Below are 7,968 nucleotides of genomic sequence, written 5' to 3'. Positions count from 1 at the left end.
TCTTATCATTCTACTTAGGTAATGTCCTCAGATAACCAATGCACTGTCTTCCTGTTACCACCGCACCCAAGAAGTTTGGATGTCCTCTCTGGTTTCATCCTGCTGTGTACCCTCCACTGTACTCTCTCTGTTGGGTTGTTTTGTGTTGGGTTTTCTCTTGTTTGTGGTTCTGGGGATTGAACCCAGGGCATTCCCACTGAGCTATATCCCCCTTTTTTTATTTCTTGTTTTGAGACAAGGTCTCACTGAGTCACTAAATTGCCCAGCCCGGGCTCAAACTTGCAATCATCCTTCTGGGATGACAGGCATGTGCCACCACAACCATCTTGTTTTTTGTTTTTGGAGCCAGGGGTGGAACCTAGGGCCTCCTGCATGCTACACATGTGCTCTGCCACCGGGCCACACCCCAGCCCTGAGTTCTGTTTGAGACAGGTTAAACAGTTTCGTTTTATCACGTGATTTTTTTTGTACCGGGGATCGAACTCCGGTCCTTGCACTTGCGCAGCAAGCAGCGAAACCACTGAGCTAAATCCCTGGCAACAGTTTCGTTTTAGATGGGTTAAACTTGGGGTCCCTAGGGCAGATCTAAGTAGAGATGAATAATAGGAAATTGGAAATCAGTGTGACTAGAGCTGAAGGTAGACTTAAGAGTTGTACCAGGAAGAGGAGGAAGAGAGAAAAGTAGGGTTGAGGGTGTAGCTCAGTGGCAGAGTGCTTGTGTAGCATGCAGGAGGCCCTGGGATCCCTGCACAGCAAAAATAAATATAATGAAGACCACAGGAGAAATGAGAACATAGAGCGGGGTGGGGCCTGCTGTGGAGGCACTGGCAGGGGCAGATAGAAAGAGGGATTCTCAGGACCCAGGCAAGGGCAATGGTTTTGCAGGCAAGGAGGCCTGGGGACAGACAGTGGAAACTCAGGGGTGGAGATCTTTGGAGCAGCCAGGCCCCAGGTGGGTGGGAGGGGCTGGGCTGGGGCCCAGGAGGCAAGGCCAGCTCTGGAAGGAGTCCGACTGCTTCTTCCTCTGAGCCAGACAGGAAGAAAACAGAGTGGCAGATACCCTGGCTTAGCCCCTGCGGGAGGGCAGCTGAGCCTACTCCCACCTGCCCGTGCTCTGTTTGCAATCCAGCCTCCTGTGACCAGGGGGAGCCGGGCGTCTACCAGGTCCTCTCCCCAGGCCCATGAGTGCTGTGCAAACAGCCCCTTCTCTCCAGGGAGTTCAACAACCTGCTTTATAGAGACTTCTCAGTTTCTATAAAAACATTTCTTTGATGATCCAACTCACATTTCAACTGAGCTTTCCCCATCTTGAAGGAGTGAGTTGAGGGGGACAATGAAAAGGAGCCACAAGAGAGGACACAAAAGGGTAGCAGGGCACAGCAGTTTGCTGGTGTGATCGCACTGACATGGGGAGGGCTCGTCCTGACACCGGTGTGCAAGAATGGACAGGAGGAGCTGCAAGCTGACCGATGGCACCCGGTTCTTCTCTCTCCCAGGAAGGACTCCATGTGGCGTGAACAGCTCGAATGAGGGTCACACCCATTGATTTGCCCAGCATAAATATACTGAGCACTGCACAAAGCACTGATGTGTGTTAGGGGACCACATGACTTAGAAATAAATTCGCAAGCTGGGTGTGGTGACACATACCTGTAATTATTCAACAGGCTGAGGCAGGAGGATCCCAAGTTACCAGGCTGGGCAACCAGCCTGAGACCTTGTCCTCAAATTTAAAATATAAATAAAAAGGCTAAGGACAGAGCTCATGGAAAGGCCCTGGGTTCTTTTTCCAGTACTTAAATCAAACAATCAATCAATCAATCAATCAATAAACAAGGCAAAAAAAAAAACAAGGCATCCAGCCTGGTTTAGGGGATATAGGTCAGTGTGGCAGGGTACAAGCTTAGCAGATACAAAAACCTCATCCAGGGGCCGTGGATTTAGCTCAGTAGTTCTGCTGCCTGCCTTGAAAGAGCAAGGTCCCAAGTTCAATCTCCGGTACCAAAAAAAATATCCATCATCCATCCTCAGCACAAAAAAATTCAACGTGCAATACTAGGTTAGTATTGCTTAGTAATATTTGCTTAGCAGCAAAACTAGGATATTAGAGTATAACCAGCAGAGATGTAATGCACATCACATATGTAATTTAAAATTTTCCAATAGCCATATTTTCAAAAAGTGCCAGAGTAGGAAAAGAGAGGGGCTGGGGCACTTGCCTAGCTTGCACAAGGCCCTGGTTCCATCCCTGCACCACGCGTGGGAAGCCGCTCCAGAGGTCCTGCTGCCCCTGCCCCAGTCTGCCCAGATGCTTGGCAGCTCACAGATGAGCACTGTGTCCTGCTGGCCAGTGTTGATTCTGAGCTGCTCAGGACCGAGGAGCCAGACTGCACCCCCTTCCCCTCACCCTGGGCAGAGCCGTTGTCCACCAGCTGTCCAGTCCCGTGGTCACTGAGCCAAACAAACTTCTCCCCAGAGGAGAGAGGCCAAGATAGCTCTGTCTGCCTTCTTGGGACCTGCAGAGTCACTGCGAAGCTGTTTGTCCCTGCCAGGGAGTGCGGTTACAAACATCTGCAGCTGCCAGCTGTTTCCGGGGTCCCCTGCTATTTACTGTATGTACTCGAGGAGTGGAAACCTGGGTTTTTCTTCTTTCTCTGTGCAGCTTCATTTCTTTGAGGGGTACTGCCCTGCCGACTGCCCCATGTCCTCTCACTCTGGCAGGGCTGTCAGCTTTCAGGTTCTCCCCACTCCTCCACCCCACGCAAGATGAATGCTCTCCCCAGAACTGAGGCAGGTTGGAGCCAGAGCCCAGGTCCCCTGAGTGCCCACTCTTGGCCCTGTGAGCTCCCTTCTGGCCCCTTCTTTCCCCTCAGGTTAGCTAGAATCCACCTCTGCTGCTCATCACTAAAGAAGCCTGATAAAAATTTGATCTCAGTTTCACAAAAAAGAAAATATAAAGATAACAGCAGTTAAATGTATATGTATATTTTGTATATGTATAATTTCTAGCTGGGCAAGATGGCCCACACCTGTAATCCCAGCACTTGGGAGGCTGAGGCAGGAGGAACACCACAAGCTCAAGGCCAGCCTGGGCTACATAGTAAGTTTAAGGACAGCCTGAACTACATAGCAGAATTCTGTCCCAATAAGTAAATAAACAAGGGGCTGGAGATTTAGCTCAGTGGTTCCGCTGCCTTTCTCGAAAGCACAAGGTCCCAAGTTCGATCCCCAGGACCAAAAAAAAAAGTAAATAAACAAATAATTTCTATTTGGTCATATATCCTATTTATTTATTTATTTATTTATTTATTTATTTATGTGATGTTAGAGATGGCACTCACAAATGCTAGGCAAATACTCCACTACTGAGTCAGTCTCTCTCTCTCTCTCTCTCTCTCTCTCTCTCTCTCTCTCTCCAATCTCCCTAAATCATTAAATTGCCTGGGCCATGGTCTACTATAATTTTTTTTTTTTTTTGTACCGGGGATCAAACTCAGGACCTTGCACTTGCGAGGCAGGTGGCAGAACCACTGAGCTAAATCCCCGGCCCCTTCTGCTCCAATTTTTGATCCTCCTGCCTCAGCCTCCCAATGTGCTAGGATAACAAGTGCGCACCAAGTTTCCTATGCCTTACAGTACTCCAAAATCAGCATCTGTCCAGGTGAAGTCACACCACCTGCCCCTTCCTGGCTCAGCAGCCAAGCAGCCACCGGGATCCTGAAAAGCAGGGTCTGCCTTGGGCTCAGTGCTCACAGAGACTGCTGTCCAGGCACGTCCTACATGCAGGCGGCAGGGAATCAGCTCTTTTCCTCTTTATTTATTCATTGTGTGTGTGTGTGTGTGTGTGTGCATGTGTGTGTGTGGGTGTGTATGCTGGGAATTGAACCCAGAGCCTTCATATTGAGCTACATCTCCCAGCCCTTTTTTATTTTTTATTTTGAGACATGGTCTTGCTAAATTGCTAAATTGCCCAGGCTGGGCTTGAATTTGTGATCCTCCTGCCTCAGCCTTCCAAGTGCTGGGATTACAGGTATGAGCCAACACGCCTAGTGACTGAAAACTGTATTTTGAATGCATTGTTCACCTACCATACAAGAATGTTTCTTAGGCTTCTATCCATGGTGTGATATTATCACTGAGAAATGGTGATGGCATTTTGCTTCTGAGATAGCACATTTCCTTAGCCAAGAAAAGGTAAATACCTTCCTCATCTAGATGAAAGATTATACAAATTAAAATGCTATTTGTAGCTAAGCATGGTAGTTCACACCTGTGATTCCAGCACACTGGGAGGCTGAGGCATGAGGAATACAAGGGTGAGCCCAGCCTGGGCAATTTATCAACTTAACAAGGCCCTGTTTCAAAATAAGAAAAGGCCTGGGCATGTAGCTGAGTGGGAAGGCTCTGGGTTCAATCCCTAGCACCACGAAGCAAAAAAAAAAAAAAACCACTTGAAATCCACATATCTTACTTTACCCAATTTGAAAGTAGCTAGACGTGGTGGTACATCCATGTAATCCCAGCATCTGGGAGGCGGAGACAGGAGGGTTGCAAGTTCAAATTCAGCCTATGCAATTTAGCAACTTAGGGAGACCCTGCCTCAATAAATAAAAAGGGCTAGAGATGCAGCTCAGCGGGAAGGCCCTGGGCTCAATCCTGGACACCAGGGAGGGGGAAGGAGGGGGGTGAGAGGGAGGAAGAGGAAGAGAGAGAGAGAGAGAGAATCAGGGAGAGGCAGAGAAAGTAATTCAACGTGGCTCTCAAGTACCCTTACCTTAGTTCACTTCCTGCACAAGAGCTCCCATCCATGACCCCCTCTACGGAGACTCAAAAGCAGCCGAAAAGCAGGGACACTTTGTTATAGAAAGATAATGCTTGGCCTTCTGCTGCAGCGAGGGGCTGTCGATAATGGAGCCTGGGAGGGGCTGTGCAGTGAGAAGACCTCCCTAGAGCCAAGCAGCTGATACAGCCTCCTCACTCCACAGCCTGGGACAGATTCGCTTGCCTGAGTCTTCCAGCTTTCCTGCACCAGAAACAGGAAGGAACAGGAAGGAAAGTGAGGGAAGGAGGTGGAAACGCATTATCTCTGCTGTCTGCGCTTCATTCCAGTGCTGAGAAGCGATGGACCCTAGGTGCCATGTCTGTATCCAAACAACCAAGGTGAGTGGTGACCTTGGGCCAGAAGCACAGCCCCACTCCTCCCGGTTTAGGAGCTCAGCTAAGCCAGGTGTGGTGGCATCTTTCTGTGGCCCTGACTACTCCCTGCGGCAGAGGCAGGAGGATCACAACTTCCAGACTCCCAGGCATGCCTGGGCAATTTTAGGAGAACTGTCTCAAAATAAAACCAAACGGCTTGGCTGGGTGTAATGGCACCTGCCTGTAAACACCATAATCTGGAAGGCTGAGGCAGGACAATTGCAAATTTGATCCCAGCCTGGCCAACTTAGTGATTTAGAGAGATTCTGTCTCAAAAAAGGGCTGAAGCTGGGCATGGTGGCGCACGCCTGTGGTCCCAGCGCTCAGAAGGCTGAGGCAGGAGGATCGCTCCAAGATCAAAGCTGCCCTGGGCCACCCTGAACTACAAAAGGAGACCCTGCCCCCTCCCCCAAAAAGCGCTGAGAATGTAGCTTGGTGAAAGGCCCTGGGTTCAATCCCAGTGGCAAAAACAAAACAAACATGAAAAATATATATTGAGCTGGCAATGTAGCTCAGTGATAGAGTACTTCCCTAGTATGCACAAGGCTCTGGGTCCAATCCTCATTTCCCTATAACCCTACCTCCCAGAAAAAAAGAATTTAATTACTATCCCCATGCGATAACATTAGCTGTACACTGTCCTCAAACAAACTTTGGTTAATTTCATAGTTAGAGATTCATCATATTCTTCTTTCTAAAGTTCTGTAGTAAAAATACCCTACTGAATAGCCAGGAGTAGTGGCACATGCCTGTAATCCCAGCTCTTAGGAGGCTGAGGCAGGAGGGTCACAGAGAGTTTGAGGCCAGCCTGGGCTACATAGTGAGTTCAAGCCTAGCTCTGTCAACAAACAAACAAACAACAACAACAACAAAACAAAAACAAGGGGCTGGGATTTAGCTCAGTGGTTTCAACGCCTGCTGTGCAAGCGCAAGGACCCAAGTTTGATCCCCGGTACCAAAAAAAAAAAAAGAAAGAAAGAAAATGGAGAAAAGAAATATTTAACAGTCTCGCCCCAGGCCCAACCCACTATTTTGTTGCCAAAAACTCCTCTTCTACCCTTTGACTGCCCTCACTCCCATTTTCCCTGCCCTCACCCCCCAGTAAACCTTTACCTTCCCAAGGGTGTCTTCTCCTTCTCCTCCTCTTCCTCTTCCTCCTCTTCCTCCTCCTTCTTTTTCTTTTTATTTTTTTTACAGTTTTTTGAGACAAGGTCTTACTAAGTAGGCCAGGCTGACCTCGAACTCTCAACAAACCTTCTGCCTCAGCCTCCAGAGTGCTGGGATTACAGGCGTGCACCACCACCAGTGCTTGGGGGAGCTGAGGCTGCGCTGACTGGCTTGTGCAAACCCTGGGACACTCGACTGCCATCTTCATAGTGGGGATGAATGCCCCCAGTTGGCCTAGTGACAAAGACGGTTTTGTGGACTGAACCAGGCTCCACTGTCCACTGATTCATAGGTTGAAGCCCTGACCACCCCAACTCCCATATGACTGTTGGGAAATGGGCCTTCAAAGAGGCAATGAAGATGAAATGAAGCCAGGCCTGTAATCCCAGCATTTTGGGAGGCTGAGGCAGGAGGCTTAAATTCAAGCCCAACCTAGGTAATTTACCAAAACACAGATTCAAAAAACAATTAAAAAGGGCCAGGGATGTGCTCAGTACAAAGGCCCTGGGTTCAATCCTCGGCACAGACCCCAAAAAAGGATATGAGAGAAGAGATTCATAGTTAATTTTGTCTGTGAACATTCTAGTGCATAAGAAAACAGAAAATAAGCCAGGTGTGGTGGCACACGCCTGAAAGAACAATCACAAGTTTGAGGGCAGCTTGGGCTTCTTCATACCAGAAGGCCAGCCTGAACTACTCAGCAAGACTCTATCTCAAACAACCAAACAAAAAAATAAAAGCAAACACAAAGACAGAAATATCTGACCCATGGGTGACTGTTTTTGTTCCAGTGTTGGAGATAGAACCTGGTGCTTTTTCTGTTTTAGAAACTGAGGTACTCACACCAAGCTACATCACCCGCCTTTCTTTTTTAATTTTTTTCTTTTGAGACAGGGTCTTACTATGTTTCCTGGCTGGGGCTCAAACTCATGATCTGCCTGCCTCAACCTCCTAGAATGATGAGATTCCAGGTGTGCAATACCACACCTGGCTGAATCCAGTACTTTGCACATACTAGGTAAGTGGTGTACCTTAGAGCTACACTCCTTCCTCTCCGTGGGTATTCTTTGTCTATGTGTGTATATACTTGTGTATGCACAAATGTATGTATGTATGTGTTCAGTGGTGCTGGGGGCTTGAGCCCCGACGCATGCTTGGGCATAGGCTTTACCATGGAGCTGCAGTCCCAGTGCCCCCACCCCGGTTTTTGGACAGTATACAAGGGGTGATCGCTTTCTGAACCAATTCTAGAGTCCTCTTTCATGACTGTCTTTACAAGATGTAATAAAAAATACAGTGAACGTTGCTGCCAAATGCCATCCAAAGGAAATGCAGGCTCATAAAAACATTACGGTGGGGCTCGGGATTCAGCTCAGTGGCAACACACCTGCCTCACAAGTTCAATGTCCTGAGTTCGATCCCTGGTACCAAGAAAAAAAATTATGGTATATTCTCATCTCTCTTATTCACTGGATCTGTTACCATCCAACCTCTGGCTTTTCCCCAAAGGCAAAATGACCATGAGAGGTAAATGTTGACATTGAAGTAGTCCCACAACAATGCAGCTGAAGACTTTCATGAAAGGGGACTTCCAGAACTGCTGCA

The sequence above is a fragment of the Heterocephalus glaber genome, unplaced genomic scaffold, assembly GCF_053883595.1.
Source record: "Heterocephalus glaber isolate CG9 unplaced genomic scaffold, H.glaber_assembly_v1.0 deba00000281, whole genome shotgun sequence".
Lineage (NCBI taxonomy): Eukaryota > Metazoa > Chordata > Mammalia > Rodentia > Bathyergidae > Heterocephalus > Heterocephalus glaber.
Note: the sequence above shows the minus strand (reverse complement) of the source record.